This window comes from Chiloscyllium punctatum, chromosome 38, assembly GCF_047496795.1.
Source record: "Chiloscyllium punctatum isolate Juve2018m chromosome 38, sChiPun1.3, whole genome shotgun sequence".
NCBI lineage: Eukaryota > Metazoa > Chordata > Chondrichthyes > Orectolobiformes > Hemiscylliidae > Chiloscyllium > Chiloscyllium punctatum.
Genome location: NC_092776.1, coordinates 32,610,247 through 32,627,187, shown reverse-complemented (window position 1 = coordinate 32,627,187; position 16,941 = coordinate 32,610,247). Strand labels below are relative to the sequence as shown.

The following is a 16,941-nucleotide window of genomic DNA, read 5'->3' as shown; positions in this document are numbered from 1 at the left end:
ATTATGGTTGTGAGGTGGAGGGACACCCAAAATACTATTGCAGAGGATTGTGACTCAACTACAACGAACAAACCAGCAATATAGTTCCAAGCAACTTGGCAGGCAACTTGCACATGTTGATATCCCCATGAGTTTATTGCCCTTGTTTTAGATAAAGTTTAAAATCACACAACACCAGGTTATCGTCCAACAGGTTAATTTGGAAGAACTAGCTTTCAGAGTGCTGTTTCTTCATCAGGTAACTAGTAGGATAGGATCACAAGACACAGAATTTATAGCAAAAGATCACAGTGTCATGCAATTAAAATGATAGTAGATCACTTACAGTGTAGAAACAGGCCCTTCGGCCCAACAAGTCCACAGCGACCCACTGAAGCGCAACCCAGCCAGAACCATTCCCCTACATTTATCTCTTCACCTAACACTACGGGCAATTTTAGCATGGCCAATTCACCTAATCTGAACTTTTTTTTGGACTGTGGGAGGAAACCAGAGCACCCAGAGGAAACCCACACAGACACGGGGAGAATGTGTAAACTCCACACAGTGTGGTCGCCTGAGGCGGGAATTGAACCCAGGTGTTGTGAGGCAGCAGTGCTAACCACTGTGCCACTGTGCCGCCCACAATATTGAACAAACCTAGATTGGTTGGGACAAGCCAGGGAACGATAGACCAGTGAGCCTGACGTTGGTGGTGGGCAAGTTGTTGGAAGGAATCCTGAGGAACAGGATGGAGATGTATTTGGAAAGGCAAGGACTGATTAAGGATAGTCAACATGGCTTTGTGCATGGGAAATTATGTCTCACAAACTTGATTGAGTTTTTTTTAGGAAGTAACCAAGAGGATTGATGAGGGCAGAGCGGTAGACGTGATCTATATAGACTTTATTAAGGCATTCGACAAGGTTCCTCATGGGAGACTGGTTAGCAAGGTTAGATCTTGTGGAATACAGGGAGAACTAGCCATTTGGATACAGAACTGGCTCAAAGGTAGAAGACAGCAGGTGGTGGTGGAGGGTTGTTTTTCAGACTGGAGGCCTGTGACCAGTGGAGTGCCACAAGGATCAGTGCTGGGTCCACTACTTTTCATTATTTATATAAATGATTTGGATGTGAGCATAAGAGGTGTAGTTTAGTAAGTTTGCACATGACACGTGTATGGAATGAGCTGCCAGAGGAAGTGGTGGAGGCTGGTACAATTGCAACATTTAAGAAGCATTTGGATGGGTATACGAATAGGAAGGGTCTGGAGGGATATGGGCCAGGTGCTGGCAGGTGGGACTAGATTGGGTTGGGATATCTGGTCTGCATGGACAAGTTGGACCAAAGGATCTGTTTCCTTGTTGTATATCTCTATGACTCTCTATCTCTAGAGGGCATAGGTTCAAGATGAGAGGGGAAAAATTTAAAATGAACCAAAGGGACAAACGTTTTCATGCAGCTGGTGATGTGTGCATGGAATGAGTGGCCAGAGGATATGGTGCAATCTCTGTAATGGCTGTGGTAGTTCATGGAGGGTTGCCCTGTAGATGAGACAGGCAAAAATATGAGAATAATGATGAAGTAATCTTGGGCATTGAAATGATACGATACTGAGAACATGATAATTTTGAATATGTGGTCTTGCACAAAGGCGGCCTAACGTTCTTCACAATGGGATGTTTACATTGGAGCTTTCACTTGACAATTTGAAAACACATTTCTGAAGAAAAAAACCCATTTGACATCCTGTAGTCCCTCCTACTTCCATCACAACATTTTTGGTGAGGAGGCAAAATAAACTAACATGGTGACATCAATACCCCAGGGCTGTGTTGCTCTATAGTGCTAGGTGTGTTTTCAGGCAGTTAGGGCAAGTTGCTAATTCAGCTCTTATTTTCAAAATGTTTCAGAGTCCATTAAATATCCATTATTTTAATGGTCCATTAATTTAATGACACATGCATGGTAATGTTGTTCATTAGTTAATACTCACATAGCTTCGGGAAAGAAGCTACACATTTCCAACCCTGGTAACCTTGATACACTATATTGTGTAAGCACATTTTTTTTTAGCCCACACTCCAGTAATTGCAGAGCTTAATAGCTGTTTGAGGAATGAGCGTCATCTCATGTCAATGAAAGCAATTACAAAAACTCCTTTATAAAACCTAGTATTTAGTTTGTGCAGAACATTAGTAAAAGCATGCTTAACATAAAAGAATCAAAATGAAGGTTATAGCTTATATCGAGATGATGGTTTGGAGTGGAATTGTGCACTTGAATTTAGCTCCAGGTTCCCAATCCTATACCAGCTGAATTCTATACTGGGAAATTAAAGGCAGTTGTGGCTGGATACTGGAGGAGGCAATAGTACCCCAACAGTTTAATGCAGGGCTGCCTGGCATGCTGTACTGTGGCCACCCCTATGCCCCTTTCCACCCCACTTTCTCCCCATTATCTACTATTCTACTATTTCTTTGGAGGTTGCAGCCATATCAGAAGCCAATTCGCTCGCTGAACTAAGTTGACACTTTATGATGGTGGCTCACCATCGTCACTAGAAACCATCTCATTGAAAACATGCTGGTGGGGTTGGGGGAGCATGTCCGTAGACTGGGATGATAGCTGGCAGCAAGAAATTGCAGGCATACTTATCTCCAAACTAACCTCCACCTCAGGATGAAAGTTCTGTCATCAGAATCCCTTACAAAGGAATTGCTTCTACTTTTCAAAGATTTAATTTCCCATTTTAATTTTATTCCTCATTTTCAAGAGCTTCCCCAGTAGAGTAATTATCAAGCCAGGATACAGTCACAGCAACATTCCCAAAAAGCCGGACACCACGCAGAATAGTGCAATTCACACACTTGGTACCCTTGGCATCGTTTTGTCATATGTTTGGGGTCTAACTGCATTTAGTCTCCCAAAGCAAATCTGTTTGAGTCCATGGAAGATTCTGAAAGAATTCTTCGTCTACCATTTAATTGTATACACACATTTTTCAGTGTTTTTTGGCTCTTCTAATTCTCTCTTCTTAATCATATGGCTTTGCCATGATTGTATGCACTTTGTTCTCTGAAAGGTATCTGGAATGCTACATCGAAGGGTGATCTGTTAAAGAATTAAATACAAAAGATGTTAGTGGTTAGCACTGCTGCCTCACAGCGCCAGAGACCTGGGTTCACTTCCTGACTGTGTGGAGTTTGCACATTCTCCCCGTGTCTGCATGGGTTTCCTCCGGGTGCTCTGGTTTCCTTCCACAGTCCAAAAATGTGCAGGTTAGGTGAATTGGCTGTGCTAAATTGCCCGTAGTGTTAGGTAAAGGGGTAAATGTAGGGTAGTGGGTCTGGGTGGGTTGTGCTTTGGCGGGTCGGTGTGGACTTGTTGGGCCAAAGGGCCTGTTTCTAGACTGTAAGTAATCTAAACTAATGTAGTAAATGTAGGATAAGAAAATGTTTTTCTTTTCTCAAGCTACCCAATACGAGAAAAATACAGTTGCATTTCTTCAAAAAATTGATATTCACATGCTTTCAGTAGGAGGTTGGAATATCTACCTCTCTCAAGTTGTATCCATTCAGTCATGCAACTCTGACATCATTTTATCATTCTACTTTTGCCTGATTGTAATCCCATTACTCCACAGACATTGGACACAATATCTGCTCTCTCCATCAGAGTTGTACACAACTCCAGTATGTACAAACCACAGGAAATACAGCAACAACTCACCAGGTTACTTAGACAGCATCTCCTGCACCATGATTGTTACCACCCAGAAGGAAAAGAGCAGCAATGCCAAGGAAACATCATCAATTTCAAGTTTCCCTCCATGGTTATGCACCAATCTAATGTAGACTTATTTTGTGACTCCTTTGATATTGGATGAACATTCTGAAATACCCTATATTGCACAAAGAAGGTAATGCCTACCACTGCCTTTTTATTGGATGTGCCAATGGACAATAAATACTGGATTGCATCTATTCACATTGAAAGGATTTTTTTTTAAGTTGGACATATTCTTGCACAATCAAGAGTAGTAGCTCTCAGAGTAGTTACCTTGCCATTAATTCTGTAATCCCACTTTTTATAATGTCTATTAAAAGCCCAAATCTATTACTCCAAAACTTCCCAGCTATGAGATAATCTACATTAACTTTTCCTTTGTCAAATAATACCAGGCAGAGAAGTGATCAAGATCATTCTACATATCTAAATTTCAGTACAGTGATACTCATGCTTCATCACTCCTTCCAGTTGTATCATCTGCTAAAGTATACAGAACTTCATGCAATAAAACTTTTCAAAAGAAGTTAGACACAATGGCAACCTTAATGCTGAATCTTGTACCACTCGTGAGAAACTGTATGCCAACTGGATACCAATTCCTGCATTACAAATCATTGTTCACCAAACAACCATTTGTCAATTACAGTTACATACATTTCCATCTATTCCCAAAGTTTTGATGTTGTGTACTAGCCTATCATATGGGCAGTGCCAATTGCCTTTCTGAAATCCAACTAGATAACATTGACAATTTTTCTCTGATGCTATTAGTTCTACTAACTCCACAAAGAATTCTAAGATACTAGTTAGACATTGCCTCTCATTGCTAACTTATACTGAATTTCTCAAAGAAGCTCATTCTTCTCAAGATAATTCCTTTTATGATCTTCATAATCTGTCAATTTTCCAACGTGGGACATAGGAATTGGAGTAGGCGAAAGTGAGGACTGCAGATGCTGGAAATTAGAGTCAAAGTCTTGAGGAGAGTGCTGAGTTGGAAAGTTAGAATGGGGACATCTCTGGCACACCCACACCAACCAACCTCACCACCCTGTGGCCGAACACTGCAATTCCCCTTCCCACCAAGGACATGCAGGTACTGAGTCTCCTCCATCACCATTCCCTAACTCCTGACCTCTGGAGGATGAATGCCTCATCTTCTGCTTTGGGACCCTCCAACCCCATTGCATCAATGCAGATTTCACGAGTTCCTCATTTTCCCTCTCACCCACCTTATCCCAGATCCAAACTTCCAACTCAGCACCGCCCTCATGACGTGTCCTACCTGTCCATCTTCCTTCCCACCTATACGCTCCACCCTCCTCTCCGATCTATCAACATTACCCCCACCTCCATCTACCTATTGCACTCTCAGCTACCTTCCCCCCCAATCCCACTCCCCTCCCATTTATCTCATCAACCCCTTGGCTCACAGCCTCATTTCTGATGAAGGGATTTTGCCCAAAATGTCGATTCTCGTGCTCCTTGGATGCTGCCTGACTGGCTGTGCCTTTCAGCACCACTCTCTCGATAGGAATAGGCGTAGGCAATTCAGACCATCAAGCTTACTCTGCCATTCAACACAATCATGGCTGATCAAATAATTTAAAGACTTCTACCTACAGTGTTCCATGACCCTTCATGCTATTGATAATTATCCTTGTATAAACCTCGAATTTAAACATATTCAAAGAGTGAAGTTTCACTATCTTCCAGGCTAGCAAATGTCAAAGGTTCACACCTTGTTTAAAAACAATTCTCTTCATTTTGGTATTAAACAGGATCCCTATTATTTTTAAATTCTGGGAGTCAGACATGAGTTACGTGCTGCAGATTCCCTAGGTTCTGACCTACTCTCATAGCCACTGTATTTACATGGCTAGTCCAGTTCAGCTTTTGGTCAATGTTAACACCTAGGATGCTGCTGATTGGTGCTTCAGCGATGGTAATGCCTTTGAGTGTCAAGGAAAGATGGTTAATTCTCTCTTGTCGAAGACGACCACTGTCTGGCATATGTGTGGCATAAATATTGCTTGCCACTTGTCAGCCCAAGCCGGGTATTGTCCAAGATTTGTTGTATTTAAACATCGACTGCTTCAGTATCTGGGAATTTGTGAATAATGCTGAAGGTTGCACAGTGAACATCTGCACTCCTGACTCTACAATGGAGGGAAGGTCAATGTTGAAGCAGCTGAGTATGGTTGGGACTGGAACACTACTCTGAAGGAGTCCTGCAGAAATGTCTTGAAGCTGAGCTGACTGATGTCCGAAGACCACAGCCATTTTCCCATGTGCCATGTATGACTCCAACTAGTATAGATTTTTCCTCTGATTCTCATTGAGCAAAAGTGGAGTCAATCTATTTGATGCCACACTTGGTTAAATACCTTCTTGATATCAAGGGCTGTTAATCTCACCTCACCTCTGGAATTCAGCTCTTTTGTCCATAGTTGAACCAAGGTTGGAATGATATCAGGATCTGAGCGGCCCTGTGGGAATCTAAATTGGGCGTCAATGAGCAGGTTATTGTTTAGCAGGGGTTGAGTGATAATGATGAACCCTTTCCATCACTTTATTGATGATTGAGAGGAGACTGATGGACCTGTAATTGGTAAGGTTGGATTCATATACAGAGTATAATTGATCAATTTTCCTTATTGCCATTGCTGCATTGGACCAGCTTGGCTAAGGGCACCATTTTAGTACTTTTGCCAGAAAAGACTTTGCAGTATCCAATGTCTTCCACTAATTCTTGATATCACATGAAGTGAATTGAATTGGCTGAAGACTGTCATCTGTGATACTGGGGACCTCTGAAAGAGATTGAGATGGATTATTTATTTGGCACTTCTGGCTAAAGATTGTAGTTGAATAATTCAGACCTACCTTTCGTACTGATGTGTTGGGCTCCCCCATTATTGTGGATGGCAATATCCATGGAGTTTCCTCCTCCAATGAGTTGTTTAAATGTCCACCAGCTATCATGACTGGTTATGGTAGGACTGCAGACCTTAGATCTGATTCATTAATTGTGGAATCTCTCAGCCCTATCTATCATTTGCTCCCTCTATGTTTTATCCTGTAAATATTCCTGATTTGTTGCATTACCACGTTGACAATATATATTTTAGCTGTGCTTGGTGCTACACCTGCATGTCCTCCTTCACTCTTTATTGAATCAGAGTTGATCCTCTTGTTCAATGGTAATGGTACAGTGGTGGCTATGCCGGGTTATGAAGTTGCTGATTGTCCGCAGTATGTTATAGTTGCCTAATTTGAATTGCTAAATCTGTTCCAAATCTCTTCCATTTCATATGGCAATAGTGCAAAATACAATGAAGGGTATTCTCAGTACAAAGATGGGACTTCAACTTCACAAGGACCATGCAGTTGTCACTCCTACCAAGATGGTCATGGGTCGACGAAACTGCAGTGGGCAGCCTGGTCAGTAGGAGGTCGAGTTTGCTTTCCCTCTTGTTTGTTCTTTTACCATCTGCTCTGGGCCCAATCCAGCACCTATGGTCTTCAGGGCTCAATCGGTAGATTTCTGCTGAGACACTCTTGGTGATGGATAGTGAAATCCCCTCCAAGAGTACATTCTGCACCTTGCTACCCTTTGTGCTTCCTCCAAGTGGAGTGCAATATGCAGGAGCACTGATTCATTCACATTGATTACCTGTCTCTGGATTACCAGTTCATTAACAATGCCACTGTAATGCTTCACCTTATTCTTTTATTTTTCTAGTTTATATTAAGAAGGACTTTAGTATTAACTATTACCTTTTTTATTTACTTATTCTGTGAAAGTAATGCTTAACTTTTTAACTTACCTATTTACATTTGTACCTAAGATGGCACTGTGTATAGCAATATTCTACACTTTTCACTGTACTTCTGTAGTCAAGAGTGTGGTGCTGGAAGAGCACAGCAGGTCAGGCAGCATCCGAGGAGCCGGAGAATTGACGTTTCGGGCAAAAGTCCTTCATCCTGTATTTCTGTATTTGAGTGTGTGTGACAATAAAATCTAAATTTAAATAAATAGGCAATTGCATTAATCAAGTTCTTACACTGTACAGGTTAACTACATCTGTAATAACAAAATTCCTGCCTCAGGCAACTGTCTGTGTGGAGTTTGCACATGCTCCCAGTGTCTGCGTGGGTTTCCTCCGGGTGCTCCATTTTCCTCCCAAACTCCAAAAATGTGCAGGTTAGGTGAATTTGCCACGCTAAATTGCGTGTAGTGTTAGGTGAAGGGGTAAATGTAGGGGAATTGGTCTGGGTGGGTTGGTCTTCAGAGGGTCAGTGTGGACTTGTTGGGCCGAAGGGCCTGTTTTCACACTGTAGGTAATCTAATCTAATCTCATCTAAAAAAAATTCTGCATATAAACTGTGTGCAGTGACTAACAATGTCAAGTACAAATCCTGACCACAAACAATTATAACCATGTAATTGATTACTACAATTTAATCGTAGTGATCTCTGTGAAGCAGAAGTCATCAAATTGGGTCGATTAAGGGTCACCTGTGATCCACAATTCCTAAAGACACTTCAATGTCCTTATGCTGCACAAAGTGCTGAGCTGCTTTCCTCTCATACTGAATGACCTGCAAATAATTGACAAAACATTCTTGTGTGCAATACTGCCTTTCTTGGATTTTGTGGGAAGTGCAATGATTCAGGAATCCTACTGCACATGTCATCTCCTACTGTGTGAGTTTGTGTTGTATACATCAGAATAAGATTTGCTCTGTCAAAGATCCAAGCATAGGCATTTCCTTGCCAGAGTACAGTGCTCCATGTCCTGATGTATCTAGACTATGGTAAGCTGTCATTCCTGTGTACTGTTACAGCTGACATTATTATTTTGTTTCTGATATTCCCCACAGAGTCTCATTGGAACTGTGACCAATAGATCCAACCACAGCAGATGTTGTCATCACTGTAATCATTGCAGAATGAAGGCACTGAGAAATTGTGGATGAATAACAATGTCATCAAGTTCAGGGCCAGCAATAACCTCCATTGACTATGAATAGCCTTCAGATGAGGAAGCAGTAGAAGAAAGTCCCCTCAGGATGTGCAAGGGGTACAGGAAGCCCAAAGGCTAACATCCTTAATATAAGATGAGTCAGTAGCAATGTCACCAAATTGCAGATATCCCAGGACATTGTAACAGAACTATGTCATCTGCTGGAACAGGACTTGTGATCTGAAGAATGGGTGTCCATCAAACTGACTGCTGAGCTTGTTTTTTCTGCAACTAGTTGTTTCTAAGATTCACTGGGGGCCTGGGTGGATCTCTCAATTCTCAACCCACAAATGTATCAAGGCAGTTGTTGATACAATTTCTATCACATCACATGGTCACTGCTGCAGCCCAGACAGTAGGCTTTCCCAAAATAGCTGGCTTTTTCCAGGTGCAATACCTGATAGACTGTACACACATTGCATTGAGGGCACTATATCACAATGTGGCTGAAATCATCAATAGAAAAAGGTTTCATTTCATAAATGTGCAAATCATCTGTGATCATCAGTCCCATATCTTAGAAGTCTAGGTATGAGACTAGGGTACCCAGGAAGATGCAATGTTGCCTTTATTTTTGAAAACTCTCAGATTTCTATTTCATTTCAAGGTATATGCGGCACGGTGGCTCAGTGGTTAGCTCTGCTGCCTCACAGCATTAGGGTCCCAGGTTCGCTTCCAACCTCGGGCAACTGTCTGTGTGGAGTTTGCACATCCTCCCACTGTCTGCGTGGGTTTCCTCCGGGTGCTCCGGTTTCCTCCCACAGTCCAAAGGTGTGCAGGTCAGGTGAATTGGCTATGCTAAATTGCCCATAGTATTAGGTGCATTAGTCAGAGGGGAATGGGACTGGGTGGGTTACTCTACGGAGGGTTGGTGTGGACTTGTTGGGCCGAAGGGCGTGTTTCCACACTGTAGGAAATCTAATCTAATCTAATATAATATAAAATGCCTTACAAAGATGGTTGCAGGGAAACAAAGGGTGACCTCTGTAACCATAGCTGGTGTCTCTGTTATGCAATTCTGACTGAAAGTAGATACAATGCAGCCCATTCTTCTAAGTGGGCCATGTGCATCAGATGGTTTCTGAAAATGTAGTTCCAATGCTTGGATAAATCTGTGGGGTTCATGTAGTCCACTCCATCAGCGTGCGTCAGATAATCTTGACATGGGGCATCCTGCAAGAATTCCAGTAGGCAAAGAAGGAATGTGATGGATGCAGAAGAGCTGGGACAATAATATCCATTTTCCAAGGAGAAAGAACATCACATTCAGCCTGATAGCAAAGTGCAGCATCAGACACAACGAGCCAGACAGGACTTAATAGATATTCATTTTCAATGGATGTGAGCTGAGTGAAGTCATCATTAAATTAATTGTTTGTTAAAAGGCAAACAGCTCTTGTTTAATCCCTGAAGCAAATATTGTTTTTTTTGTTCTTTCTTCACTTTTCCTGTTGTTTAATAAAGGTTAATGTTAACAACTGTTTGAAAGCTTAACAACATGTGGTACACTCACATTATACAATGACAGGATGTTATGCTGTTCTGGGTGTTACGGAAAGAGTAGAGTGCCAGGCAGAATTCTAATATGTTATGACATTGAGGATGAGTTACCTCAATAGCTTCACTACAATGTCAGTCAATCAGACAAGTAATGATGAATGTGATATTCCATTTCCAGTGACGTGCCACTTGTGCCACACATGTGCCCTCAGAAGCTGTTCTTTTTGTTTCCTTCCAACTACATCTTCTGTGAAGGGCTATTCCTGGTTGGCAGTGTTTGAGGTAATACACAGCTGGACCTGGTATACAGCAGGAAACTCTGAAGGAACCAACAGTTGTGATCACTTCTGCCACTGATGAACACAAGGCATCATGAATTTGTGTTGTAGAGTAGTGCATACATAATGAGATTAACATTAAAGAGTTGCAAGAAGCAATTTGCTTGAGCTCACTGAAAGAAACTCTACATGAAACTCTCGGAAAGTGACAATTAGTTGGCTGAATTTTACCAGTCTGTCATCGCACTGTAAAATCTGGGTCAAAGTCCAGGGTTATTAGAAAACCTATGAACAAGACCATTACAATCTCTGAACTGAATCAAGCTGCTTCACAATAATGGAAGTTACCAAATGTGTGTTTGTCTCAAATGAGGCAAAAACCAATCAATCATTGAAAGAGATATATCCCTCATCGGATTAGGAGAAGGCCATTCAGCCCTTGGGGTTGTTCTACCATTCAGTGAGATCCTGGCAGATCTGTATCTCCACTCTGTTTACATACCTTGGTTCCATGCCTTTAGTACACTTATTTGAAAAGAATCTGATTCAAAAATACAATATTCTGTGGAAGCTGGCAATCTGAAAGGAAACAGAAAACACTGAAAACTCCAGCAAGTTAGATTTAACATTTCAGATTGATGATCTATTGTCAGAATACTTAGTCAAAAATCAATGGTTCAATTTGAAATTGTTAGTCATTATAGCAAACATGTAAGATTTATTTGCCTTGTGAAACAGAATGTGCCATTGGTGCTATGTATGATATATTGGAAAATAATGTACAGCATGTACGATAGGGCTACTTTCCATTCGAATAATGAACAAACCAGTAGAGGGCAGCACACACCTATTCATAAATTTAAAAAAGCAGGAATAATATTGTTGAACAGATTTTTATACAATAAATTGAACACCATCTCATGAATGAGATCTATCTGTCTAAATGGGACATTGGATATTAAGCTATATTTGTCTTTACTTACAGTGACTCATGAGTGTGGGTAGATATCTTAAAACAGATGTCAGTGACTGGTCCCTTTCAACAGTTGCTAAGAGCTATGAAGCATCAACCAGGCACAGCATTTTCATTCATTTTATTTCTTTTGCATAATGTTTCAGCAGTTTCATTTCCTTGATTGATGTAGCTCAGACTTGGGACCAAGGTGGTAAGGAAAATCAATCCTGTGGCATTTCAGAACTCTGAGTAATACTGAACCAGAACCTGGCACTTGTTTTATAATGTGATGACATTTATTGGGATTCAAATGTTTTGGTGAGTGGAAGAAACAATTAGTAATTGAATCCCATCATATTACTATGCAAACTGCCAAAATTCACACTGAAATTAAGGTAACCACCTGCTCAAATTTGACACAGTCTCTTTTTTTTCCCTGTAGCTTGTTAAGAAAATGTTAAAATATAAACTGGGTGGCACTCGTTTAGTCTTTACCTTTGTTTGAGCTAATGTGGAAGCCTTAACCATTGTAGGAATTAAGGTTTCAAGTATTTTTCAGCATCAGAAAAGTAAACATCAATTCTCAAGCCACCAAGTCATTTTGCTAACAGGCCCGGACCAGTTTTACAATTAGAAATGGGTAGTAACCTTAATTCAATTAGGCAAACTAACTTAATTGGTTCACATTTGAATTTTTAAAAATCATTACTTTGATAGCGTTACTTTAGATAACTTGGTTCCTAACAAACAGACTTACCAGAAAAAAGTGATCACTGTCCTTAAAAAGTGGTCAACGGTGATTTGGTCATGTTGTTTGTAATGGGTTATCTCATATAGGAATATGTACCCTACCCCCACAGCTTGATGTCTTTCTAATGATTAGCATCTGGAACTTGTTAGTCTGTTATTTTCTTTGCTGTTCCTTAATAGCAGAAGCCTCAAAGCATACTTGGGCTTGCTTTTGACCAGATTCAAATAAATTCCATCTGGGTTTTATGTTATACACTGATGCAGATGTTTTATTTTGTTTTATCTGAACTCACAGCAACTCTTACTGTGTTGACATGATAGGTAGTAGCTTTTAATAAAAGCAAAGTACTGCAAATGTTGGAATTCTGAAACTAACACAGAAAACGTTGGAAAAATTCAACAGATCTGGCAGCATCCGTGTAGAGAGACACAGAGTTAAGGTTTCAAGTTCAGAATGGCTCTCCTTCAGAACTGAGTCTTTGCAACAAAGGTTGCCACACTTCCTTATCAAAAGGTAACAAAAGAAATTGTAAAACAACAGGTTACTAAACTGTCTTAACCTCAGTTTAACAAAACAATTTATGCCTCTAGTTTTGCCATTGGTAATAATAATGTATGTAAACAAATATATTGAACACAAGTAGATGGACTGTATCTTTAATTCAAGATAAAAGAGTGAAGGAGGTCATGTAATCTACTCTGAGTTCTGCCTGACAATGGGCCTGTATGGCTTGGTTACCATGGAGACCAGGGCCTCAGCTGTGTGCTATTTGAATGTACATGCCAGGTATAACCCCTGAAAACCAAGGCAGACATATGTGTTCTTATGATTGAAGACTTTCAGATTCAACAATTTTGAACAGTAACAGAGAAGGATGTGTCGTGATTGTAATGGGGTCAGCCAGATAGACGTCATAGAGTATGAATTCCCTGACCGGGACTGTTATTCTGATCCAATCAGGGAGCCCTGGCTGACAAGTATAAACAGAAGTGGGAGAGGTGGGCACTGTGGGGTGTGGAGTGGTTTGTTCCCCCTCTCTAACTCTGTTTTGATTTAGTCCCTGTCCTCTCCTTTCACTTTTGATCACTCAACATTGCCCTTTGATGTGAAGGGCACTGCTTGTCACTGGCTACTCAGGTGTCTCCTTTCTTCTTGGTGGTGGAAAATGAATAAAGATTTATGCACTTGTTGTTTTTCACTGTGTCTCACACCTGCACACAGACAACATTGGCCCTGGGGGGAAAAGATAAGCACAACCGCTATTAGGCAGGAGTGCGGGGAAATTCGAAAAAAAACAGGAGTGTCTGAGGTTCTCTTCACTTTGAGAGCTGGCTCTGAGGGAGCCAAAAAAACAACATATAAACAGGATTATCAGACCTCCTGTTCACTCTGAGACCTGGCTCTGAGCTAGCTGGATCAGTGTCAAGGACTCTCTGCATGTAAATAAAGAGTGATGGGGTACTGACCTCTGTGGAGTTATTTCATGAAGGAATAGCAGTTTCTGTTGTTTAGAGCATTAGTTGCCGACTAAATAATGTTTACATAATTGTTGCTACTAGTTGTTGATTTTTATATATATAATATATATATGCAACATTTTAAAATTTGAATTCTTGCTGTGTAATTCCTTTAAGTTGGTCACTGGGAATTCAAATACATTTTTTAAAAGTTATTGGTCTTTGTAGGGACCATAACTATAAGTTATACTAAGCCCATTGTTGCTTTTACTTTCACAAAATGTGAAAGTGGTGAGGCACACAATCTTCAAAATAACAGTATAAAACTTTGGAAATGAAATTTGACTTCAATAATCATGAAACAACAATTCTACGTATAATTTTTTTCCACAGACATGGATGGGTCAATGGGAAAGTTGTTTGCAGTTGAGTTAAATTTGCAGATAAATAGTTAGATAACTTTTAAAGTTTATTTTGGTTAGCATTGGGAGTAGGGATTATTTATGTAGAATTTTCCCATAGGAGATGGAACAATAATATCCTTGACTAGATAAGAAGTATCCAAAAGCAGCTAAAATTTAGCTGAGGAAGCTGCATGGTTTGATGTTCAAGGAAGTTCACAATGATTCAGAAAAATGTTTACCTAACCAATTTATACCATGATATTGTTTTTGTTGAAACCACGGTATGACAAAAACTGCCCCCCAAAATTGACAAGACCTGTCACATAAATTACCATAGCTAGTACAGCAGGTCAAAGCTGGGTATGTTTTGGGAAGTAACTCACCTCATGACTTACCAAATCCTCTTGACTACCTATGTGACACAAGTCAGGAGTCCGATGGAATACTTGCCAATTGCCTGAATATATGTAGCTGCAATAATACTCTAGAATGTGATATCATCGATGACAAAACATCCATGGCCCAAACTAACAGTTTACCAAACACACTCTTCAGCAATTCTCTATACTTTTTATTGTGTGTATTATCTACAGAAGGCACAGCAGAAAGTCCCAGCAGTCCTTCCCAAATTTGAGGCCTTAACTAGCCAGACGGACAAAGAGTGTAAGTGAAGGAATATCCCACCATCTCCTAGTTCCCCTCCAAAACATAAACCATTCAGACATGGAACAATAATTGCTGTCATTTCACTGTCACTGGGTCAAAATACTAGAACTTCTTCCATTACAATGCTGTTAGGGAGCCTTTAACTCAAAAATAGCAGCCGTTCAAGGCATCAATTAAGGTCTTCTCACTGGCAATTAAAGATGGATGATAAATACTGGGCTTGCATTTCTCCCTGCAACCTATGAATGAATAAAAAATGCACCAACACCTTCAGTTTTCTCTCTTATTCACAACCAAAGGCAATTTGTACACTTCAGGAATATGAAAGCTGTTTGCCTTATTGACAGCGGCTCAAATTCAAAGAAAGAAAAGCTCGCAGTTTTTTTCGTGATCTCCAAATGTCTAAAAGAACTTTGTTTTTTTTGGCAATGTGGAGAATGTTGTGATTCAGGTAAAGTGGCAGCCAGTTTTGGGCTTAGCAAACTCCAACAAACAGCAATGTAGTGATGACCCAGTAAAAGGTAATTGATTGTCAGTGCTCTGGTAATACAGGATGATGGGTGGGGAAAGGATGAAATAGGATAGGATTATGTGTCTGTTCCTCTGCCAAAGCATTTTGTTTTTAATTTTAAAAATATATATATTTGTTGGATGCTGCTGAAGACTCTTGAGTGGATTCATCCCATTCTACTTTTGACAAGAATGTTTGATAAAATGTGCATTAGATTCTTCATTTACATATAAATGGACCCTAAAACCTTTAGGAATGCCTGAACACTGGCTTATCCAAATATGAGGTGAGCGTGTTATGTCTCACAGTCAGTATTTCGATATACCTCTAAGAGACATGTTCATAATATCATCACTGCATAGTGGCATGTCACCTGAGGGCATAAAAATCTCATACTCAATCTAGCCTCAGATCATTTGAAGCATGACACACTACTGAAAGCATGCTGTTTTGTTGTAATCTAATAAATTAATGTTCACACAGATACTTTTTTATTCACCCATAGAATATGGGTGTTGTTGGATGGGACTACATTTATTGCCATCATCTCTAGTTGCCCTTGGGATGATATGCTTTTGAATATAATAGCTAATTGAATGAACATCTGATGGATTCTTCAATATCGTGATATCCACATCCAAATTTTTTATGTTAGAAAGGATAATATAAGTACTTGCCACATCAAGTAAAATACCCTGCTGAAAGTAAAATCATACCACAGATCATCCACCTTTTGATGTCCTTTTGTTGCAGGATCCTGTTCTCTGAACTTGATCCATATTGTTGTAATGTCATGGCCACAAATATTGGTGCAGCAAGTACTATTTTCATACCAACATGTTTTGCATTAATTTTTCTAACAGTTATTGCTTCTCTGATCATGCTTAAAAATACAGGAATAATAAATTATTGGTTATGAACGTGAGTTTGATAATTATGTTTGATAACTAGTAATAGATGTAAACTGGACTTAAGCAAGTCTTGTAAATTTACAGCATCCTGCATTATCTAAAGTTATGATAACCATTTTGTTAAGAATATAGAAAGATTGAAAACAGAAAAAATATCAGATTCTTCAACCTGTATAATTATGTCTAAATGTTTATTAGAAATGTATTTGGATTGGTTAATTTTCATGTCAGGATAATAATGACCTTGGACTGGGTTTGGTTGGATTTGCAAGGGAATAACATACCATCTCCTAATAAAGAGACCAAAGCCTGACATACATGAGATGGAGTTCCTGTATTAACTGAAAAGGCTTTAAAACGCAATTCTGAGGAGTCATGGGTTTTATCCCAATCTTGAGAAAGCTGAATGAATTTCTGGTATTATTGTGAAGGAGTCAATAGGAACAACTAATGTATTGAGTACAAGTTAGCAGGGTTCAGATTCAAAAGGGGTGAATAAACAGGCACAGGCTACGACACAACTTCAGTTCTATTTTAATAAAGGAATTGTCTGGAATAACCCTGATGATTATCAGAGCAGCAGGAACATGGTATACAGCCAACCATGTGGTTTAGGTAAGCAAGATTATCTTTGACTGCATTTTGATTTCTTTGAGAAATAGATAACCCAAGTGAACTGTGGTATATTCTATAATATAAACTGTGGT

General features: G+C 39.9%; 1 long non-coding RNA gene across 1 annotated transcript; it reads right to left on the bottom strand.

Annotated features, from left to right (window-relative positions):
• Positions 1-2,463: 2,463 nt before the first annotated feature.
• LOC140463724 (uncharacterized) lies at positions 2,464-12,355 on the bottom strand. Its single transcript, XR_011954757.1, has 3 exons — positions 12,292-12,355; positions 11,082-11,158; positions 2,464-3,093 (listed from the first exon to the last, which is right to left on the bottom strand). It is a non-coding gene; the product is annotated as an uncharacterized lncRNA (long non-coding RNA).
• Positions 12,356-16,941: the final 4,586 nt, after the last annotated feature.